Source organism: Aristolochia californica, unplaced genomic scaffold (assembly GCF_029961685.1).
Source record: "Aristolochia californica isolate CCGP_79_NKW_82.1479 unplaced genomic scaffold, dmAriCali1.0.hap1 SCAF_2, whole genome shotgun sequence".
Classification (NCBI taxonomy): domain Eukaryota; kingdom Viridiplantae; phylum Streptophyta; class Magnoliopsida; order Piperales; family Aristolochiaceae; genus Aristolochia; species Aristolochia californica.
In genome coordinates this window covers 21,976,877-21,983,081 of record NW_027181881.1, presented here as the reverse complement: position 1 = coordinate 21,983,081, position 6,205 = coordinate 21,976,877, and positions in this window count along the sequence as shown.

Sequence of the window (6,205 nt, the reverse complement as noted above, 5' to 3'; positions counted from 1 at the left end):
TTGTGCATTCCCATTTTGGATGTTCAAATTTTTTTTTTTCTTCAGATCCAAACTTTAGTTTCCACTCTCCCATTTTTCCTCGTAAACAAAAAAGATATAAGATCGCAACAAAACGAAAATTATAGAGTTCATGTGTACAAAAAGAATTCGAAAACTATATAATAAATAGAAAATTATTTCACGCACCAAAAAATGAATCCCAAAATCCATGTTTGGGAAATTCCGCATGTACAACCCCCTAATAATAGCTTGGTGGAATTTTACTGGAAAGAGACTTCTAACTGATCCTAACATGCTTTAAGTGTGGTGGGGGTGTGCATGCCACAAGCATGTTGAGGATGCAAGTGGCCTAGTGGCCCAAATATTAGCGGGAGTAGAAAAAGTTAAATTCTCAAGTGGTTGGATATTTACCAGAGCCAAACAAGCCACTTTTCGCCTATCCTTAAAAATCACAGATACTTTTTGGAATTATCTCTCTCAGCATTTGTGCATTCCCATTTTGGATGTTCAAATTTTTTTTTTCTTCAGATCCAAACTTGAGTTTCCACTCTCCCATTTTTCCTCGTAAACAAAAAAGATATCAGATCGCAAGAAAACGAAAATTTGAGAGTTCATTGGTGCAAAAAGAATTTGAAAACTATATAATAAATAGAAAATTATTTCACGCACCAAAAAATGAATCCCAAAATCCATGTTTGGGAAATTCCACATGTACAACCCCCTAATAATAGCTTGGTGGAATTTTATAGGAAAGAGACTTCTAACTGATACCAACATGCTTTAAGTGTGGTGCGGGTGTGCATGCCACAAGCATGTTGAGCATGCAAGTGGCCTTGTGGCCCAAAAATTCGGGGGAGTAGAAAAAGTTAAATTCTCAAGTGGTTGGATATTTACCAGAGCCAAACAGACAGCTTTTTGCCTAACCTTAAAAATCAAAGATACTTTTTGGAATTATCTCTCTCAGCATTTGTGCATTCCCTTTTTGGATGTTCAAATTTATTTTTTTTCTTCAGATCCAAACCTGAGTTTCCTCTCTGCCATTTTTCCTCGTAAACAAAAAAAGATATAAGATCGCAGCTAAACGAAAATTTTAGACTTCATGTGTCGCAAAAGAATTTGAAAACTATATAATAAATAGAAAATTATTTCACCCACCAAAAAATGAACCCCAAAATCCATGTTTGGGAAATTCCACATGTACAACCCCCTAATAATAGCTTGGTGGAATTTTATAGGAAAGAGACTTCTAACTGATACCAACATGCTTTAAGAGTGGTGGAGGTGTGCATGCCACAAGCATGTTGAGGATGCAAGTGGCCTAGTGGCCCAAAAATTAGGGGGAGTAGAAAAAGTTAAATTCTCAAGTGGTTGGATATTTACCAGAGCAAAACAACCCACTTTTTGCCTATCCTTAAAAGTCACAGATACTTTTTGGAATTCTCTCTCAACATTTGTGCATTCCCATTTTGGATGTTCAAATTTTTTTTTTCTTCTGATCCGAACTTGAGTTTCCACTCTCCCATTTTTCCTCGTAAACAAAAAAGATATAAGATCGCAACAAAACGAAAATTTTAGAGTTCATGTGAGCAAAAAGAATTTGAAAACTTTATAATAAATAGAAAATTATTTCACGCACCAAAAAATGAACCCCAAAATCCATGTTTGGGAAATTCCACATGTACAACCCCCTAATAATAGCTTGGTGGAATTTTATAGGAAAGAGACTTCTAACTGATCCCAACATGCTTTAAGTGTGGTGGGGGTGTGCATGCCACAAGCATGTTGAGGATGCAAGTGGCCTAGTGGCCCAAAAATTAGGGGGAGTAGAAGAATTTAAATTCTCAAGTGGTTGGATATTTACCAGAGCCAAACAACCCACTTTTTGCCTATCCTTAAAAATCACAGATACTTTTTGGAATTATCTGTCTCAGCATTTGTGCATTCCCATTTTGGATGTTCAATTTTTTTTTTTCTTCAGATCCAAACTTGAGTTTCCACTCTCCCATTTTTCCTCGTTGACAAAAAAGATGTAAGATCGCGACAAAACGAAAATTTTAGAGTTCATGTGTGAAAAAAGTATTTGAAAACAATATAATATATAGAAAAATATTTCACGCACATAAAATGAACCCCAAAATCCATGTTTGGGAAATTCCACATGTACAGCCCCCCTAATAATAGCTTGGTGGAATTTTATAGGAAAGAGACTTCTAACTGATCCCAACATGCTTTAAGTGTGGTGAGGGTGTGCATGCCACATGCATGTTGAGGATGCAAGTGGCCTAGTGGCCCTAAAATTAGGGGGAGTCGAAAAAGTTAAATTCTCAAGTGGTTGGATATTTACCAGAGCCAAACAACCGACTTTTTGCCTATCATTAAAAATCACCGATACTTTTTGGAATTATCTCTCTCAGCAATTGTGCATTCCCATTTTGGATGTTCAATTTTTTTTTTCTTCAGATCCAAACTTGAGTTTCCACTCTCCCATTTTTCTTCGTAAACAAAAAAGATATAAGATCGCAACAAAAAAAAAATTAGAGTTCATGTGTGCAAAAAGAATTTGAAAATTATAAAATAAATAGAAAATTATTTCACGCACCAAAAAATTCACCCCCCAAAATCCATGTTTGGGAAATTGCACATGTACAACCCCCTAATAATAGCTTGGTGGAATTTTATAGAAATGAGACTTCTAACTGATCCCAACATGCTTTAAGTGTAGTGGGGGTGTGAGCGCCACAAGCATGTTGAGGATGCAAGTGGCCTAGTGGCCAAAAAACTAGGGGGAGAAGAAAAAGTTAAATTCTCAACTGGTTGGATATTTACCAGAGCAAAACAACCCACTTTTTGCCTATCCTTAAAAGTCACAGATACTTTTTGGAATTCTCTCTCAACATTTGTGCATTCCCATTTTGGATGTTCAAATTTTTTTTTTCTTCTGATCCGAACTTGAGTTTCCACTCTCCCATTTTTCCTCGTAAACAAAAAAGATATAAGATCGCAACAAAACGAAAATTTTAGAGTTCATGTGTGCAAAAAGAATTCGAAAACTTTATAATAAATAGAAAATTATTTCACGCACCAAAAAATGAACCCCAAAATCCATGTTTGGGAAATTCCACATGTACAACCCCCTAATAATAGGTTGGTGGAATTTTATAGGAAAGAGACTTCTAACTGATCCCAACATGCTTTAAGTGTGGTGGGGGTGTGCATGCCACAAGCATGTTGAGGATGCAAGTGGCCTAGTGGACCAAAAATTAGGGGGAGTAGAAGAATTTAAATTCTCAAGTGGTTGGATATTTACCAGAGCCAAACAACCCACTTTTTGCCTATCCTTAAAAATCACAGATACTTTTTGGAATTTTCTCTCTCAGCATTTGTGCATTCCCATTTTGGATGTTCAAATTTTTTTTTTTTCTTCAGATCCAAACTTGAGTTTCCACTCTCCCATCTTTGCTCGTAAACAAAAAAGATATAAGATCGCAACAAAACGAAAATTTTAGTGTTCGAGTGTGCAAAAAGAATTTGAAAACTATAAAATAAATAGAAAATTATTTCACGCACCAAAAAATTAACCCCCAAAATCCATGTTTGGGAAATTCCACATGTACAACCCCCTAATAATAGCTTGGTGGAATTTTATAGGAAAGAGACTTCTAACTGATCCCAACATGCTTTAAGTGTGGTGGGGGTGTGCATGCCACAAGCATGTTGAGTATGCAAGTGGCCTAGTGGCCCAAAAATTAGGGGGTGTAGAAAAAGTTAAATTCTCAAGTGGTTGGATATTTACCAGAGCCAAACAACCCACTTTTTGCCTATCCATAAAAATCACATATACTTTTTGGAATTATCTCTCTCAGAAATTGTGCATTCCCATTTTGGATGTTCAAATTTTTTTTTTCTTCAGATCCAAACTTGAGTTTCCACTCTCCCATTTTTCTTCGTAAACAAAAAAGATATAAGATCGCAACAAAAAAAAATATTAGAGTTCATGTGTGCAAAAAGAATTTGAAAACTATATAATAAATAGAAAATTATTTCACGCACCAAAAAATGATCACCCCAAAATCCAAGTTTGGGAAATTCCACATGTACAACCCCCTAATAATTGCTTTGTGGAATTTTATAGGAAAGAGACTTCTAATTGATCCCAACATTCTTTAAGTGTGGTGCGGGTATGCATGCCACAAGCATGTTGAGGATGCAAGTGGCCTAGTGGCCCAAAAATTAGGGGAGTAGAGAAAGTTAAATTCTCAAGTGGTTGTACAAGAGCCAAACAACCCACTTTTTGCCTACCCTTAAAAGTCACAGATACTTTTTGGAATTATCTCTCTCAGCATTTGTGCATTACCATTTTGGATGTTCAAATTTTTTTTTTTCTTAAGATCCAAACATGAGTTTCCACTCTCCCATATTTCCTCGTAAACAAAAAAGATATAGGATCGCTACAAAACTAAAATTTTAGAGTTCATGTGTGCAAAAAGAATTTGAAAACTATATAATAAATAGAAAATTATTTCACGCACCAAAAAATGAACCCCAAAATCAGTGTTTGGGAAATTCCACATGTACAACCCCCTAATAATAGCATGGTGGAATTTTATAGGAAAGAGACTTCTAACTGATCCCAACATGCTTTAAGTGTGGTGGGGGTGTGCATGCCACCAACATGTTGAGGATGCAAGTGGCCTAGTGGCCCAAAAATTAGGGGGAGTAGAAAAACTCAAATTCTCAAGTGGTTGGATATTTTCCAGAGCCAAACAACCCACGTTTTGCCTATCCTTAAAAATCACAGATACTTTTTGGAATTATCTCTCTCAGCATTTGTGCATTACCATTTTGGATGTTCAAACTTTTTTTTTTTTCTTCAGATCCAAACTTGAGTTTCCACTCTCCCATTTTTCGTCGTAAACAAAAAAGATATAAGATCGCAACAAAACGAAAAATTTTAGAGTTCATGTGTGCAAAAAGAATTTGAAAACTATATAATAAATAGAAAATTATTTCATGCACCAAAATATCAACCCCAAAATGAATGTTTGGGAAATTCCACATGTACAACCCCCTAATAATAGCTTGGTGGAATTTTATAGGAAAGAGAGTTCTAACAGATCCCAGCATGCTTTACGTGTGGTGGGGGTGTGCATGCCACAAGCATGTTGAGGATGCAAGTGGCCTAGTGGCCCAAAAATTAGGGGGAGTAGAATAAGTCAAATTATCAAGTGGTTGGATATTTTCCAGAGCCAAACAACCCACTTTTTGCCTATCCTTAAAAATCACAGATACTTTTTGGAATTATCTCTCTCAGCATTTGTGCATTCCCATTTTGGATGTTAAAATTTTTTTTCTTTTCTACAGATCCAAACTAGAGTTTCCACTCTCCCATTTTTCCTCGTAAACAAAAAAGATATAAGATCGCAACAAAACAAAAATTTTAGAGTTCATGTGTGCAAAAAGAATTTGAAAACTATATAATAAATAGAAAATTATATCACGCACCAAAAAATGAACCCCAAAATCCATGTTTGGGAAATTCCACATGTACAACCCCCTAATAATAGCTTGGTGGAATTTTATAGGAAAGAGATTTCTAACTGATCCCAACATGCTTTAGGTGTGGTGGGGGTGTGCACGCCACAAGCTTGTTGAGGATGCAAGTGGCCTAGTGGCCCAAAAATTAGGGGGAGTAGAAAATTTTAAATTCTCAATTGGTTGGATATTTACCAGAGCCAAACAACCCACTTTTTGCCTATCCTTAAAAATCACAGATACTTTTTGGAATTTTCTCTCTCAGCATTTGTGCATTCCCATTTGGTATGTTCAAATTTTTTTTTTTTCTTCAGATCCAAACTTGAGTTTCCACTCTCCCATTTTTTCCTCGTAACAAAAATGATATAAGATCGCAACAAAACGAAAATTTTAGAGTTCATGTGTGCAAAAAGAATTTGAAAACTATATAATAAATAGAAAATTATTTCACGCACCAAAAAATGAACCCCAAAATCCATGTTTGGGAAATTCCACATGTACAACCCCCTAATAATAGCATGGTGGAATTTTATAGGAAAGAGACTTCTAACTGATCCCAACATGCTTTAAGTGTGGTGGGGGAGTGCATGCCACAAGTATGTTGAGGATGCAAGTGGCCAAGTGGCCCAAAAATTAGGGGGAGTAGAAAAAGATAAATTCTCAAGTGGTTGGA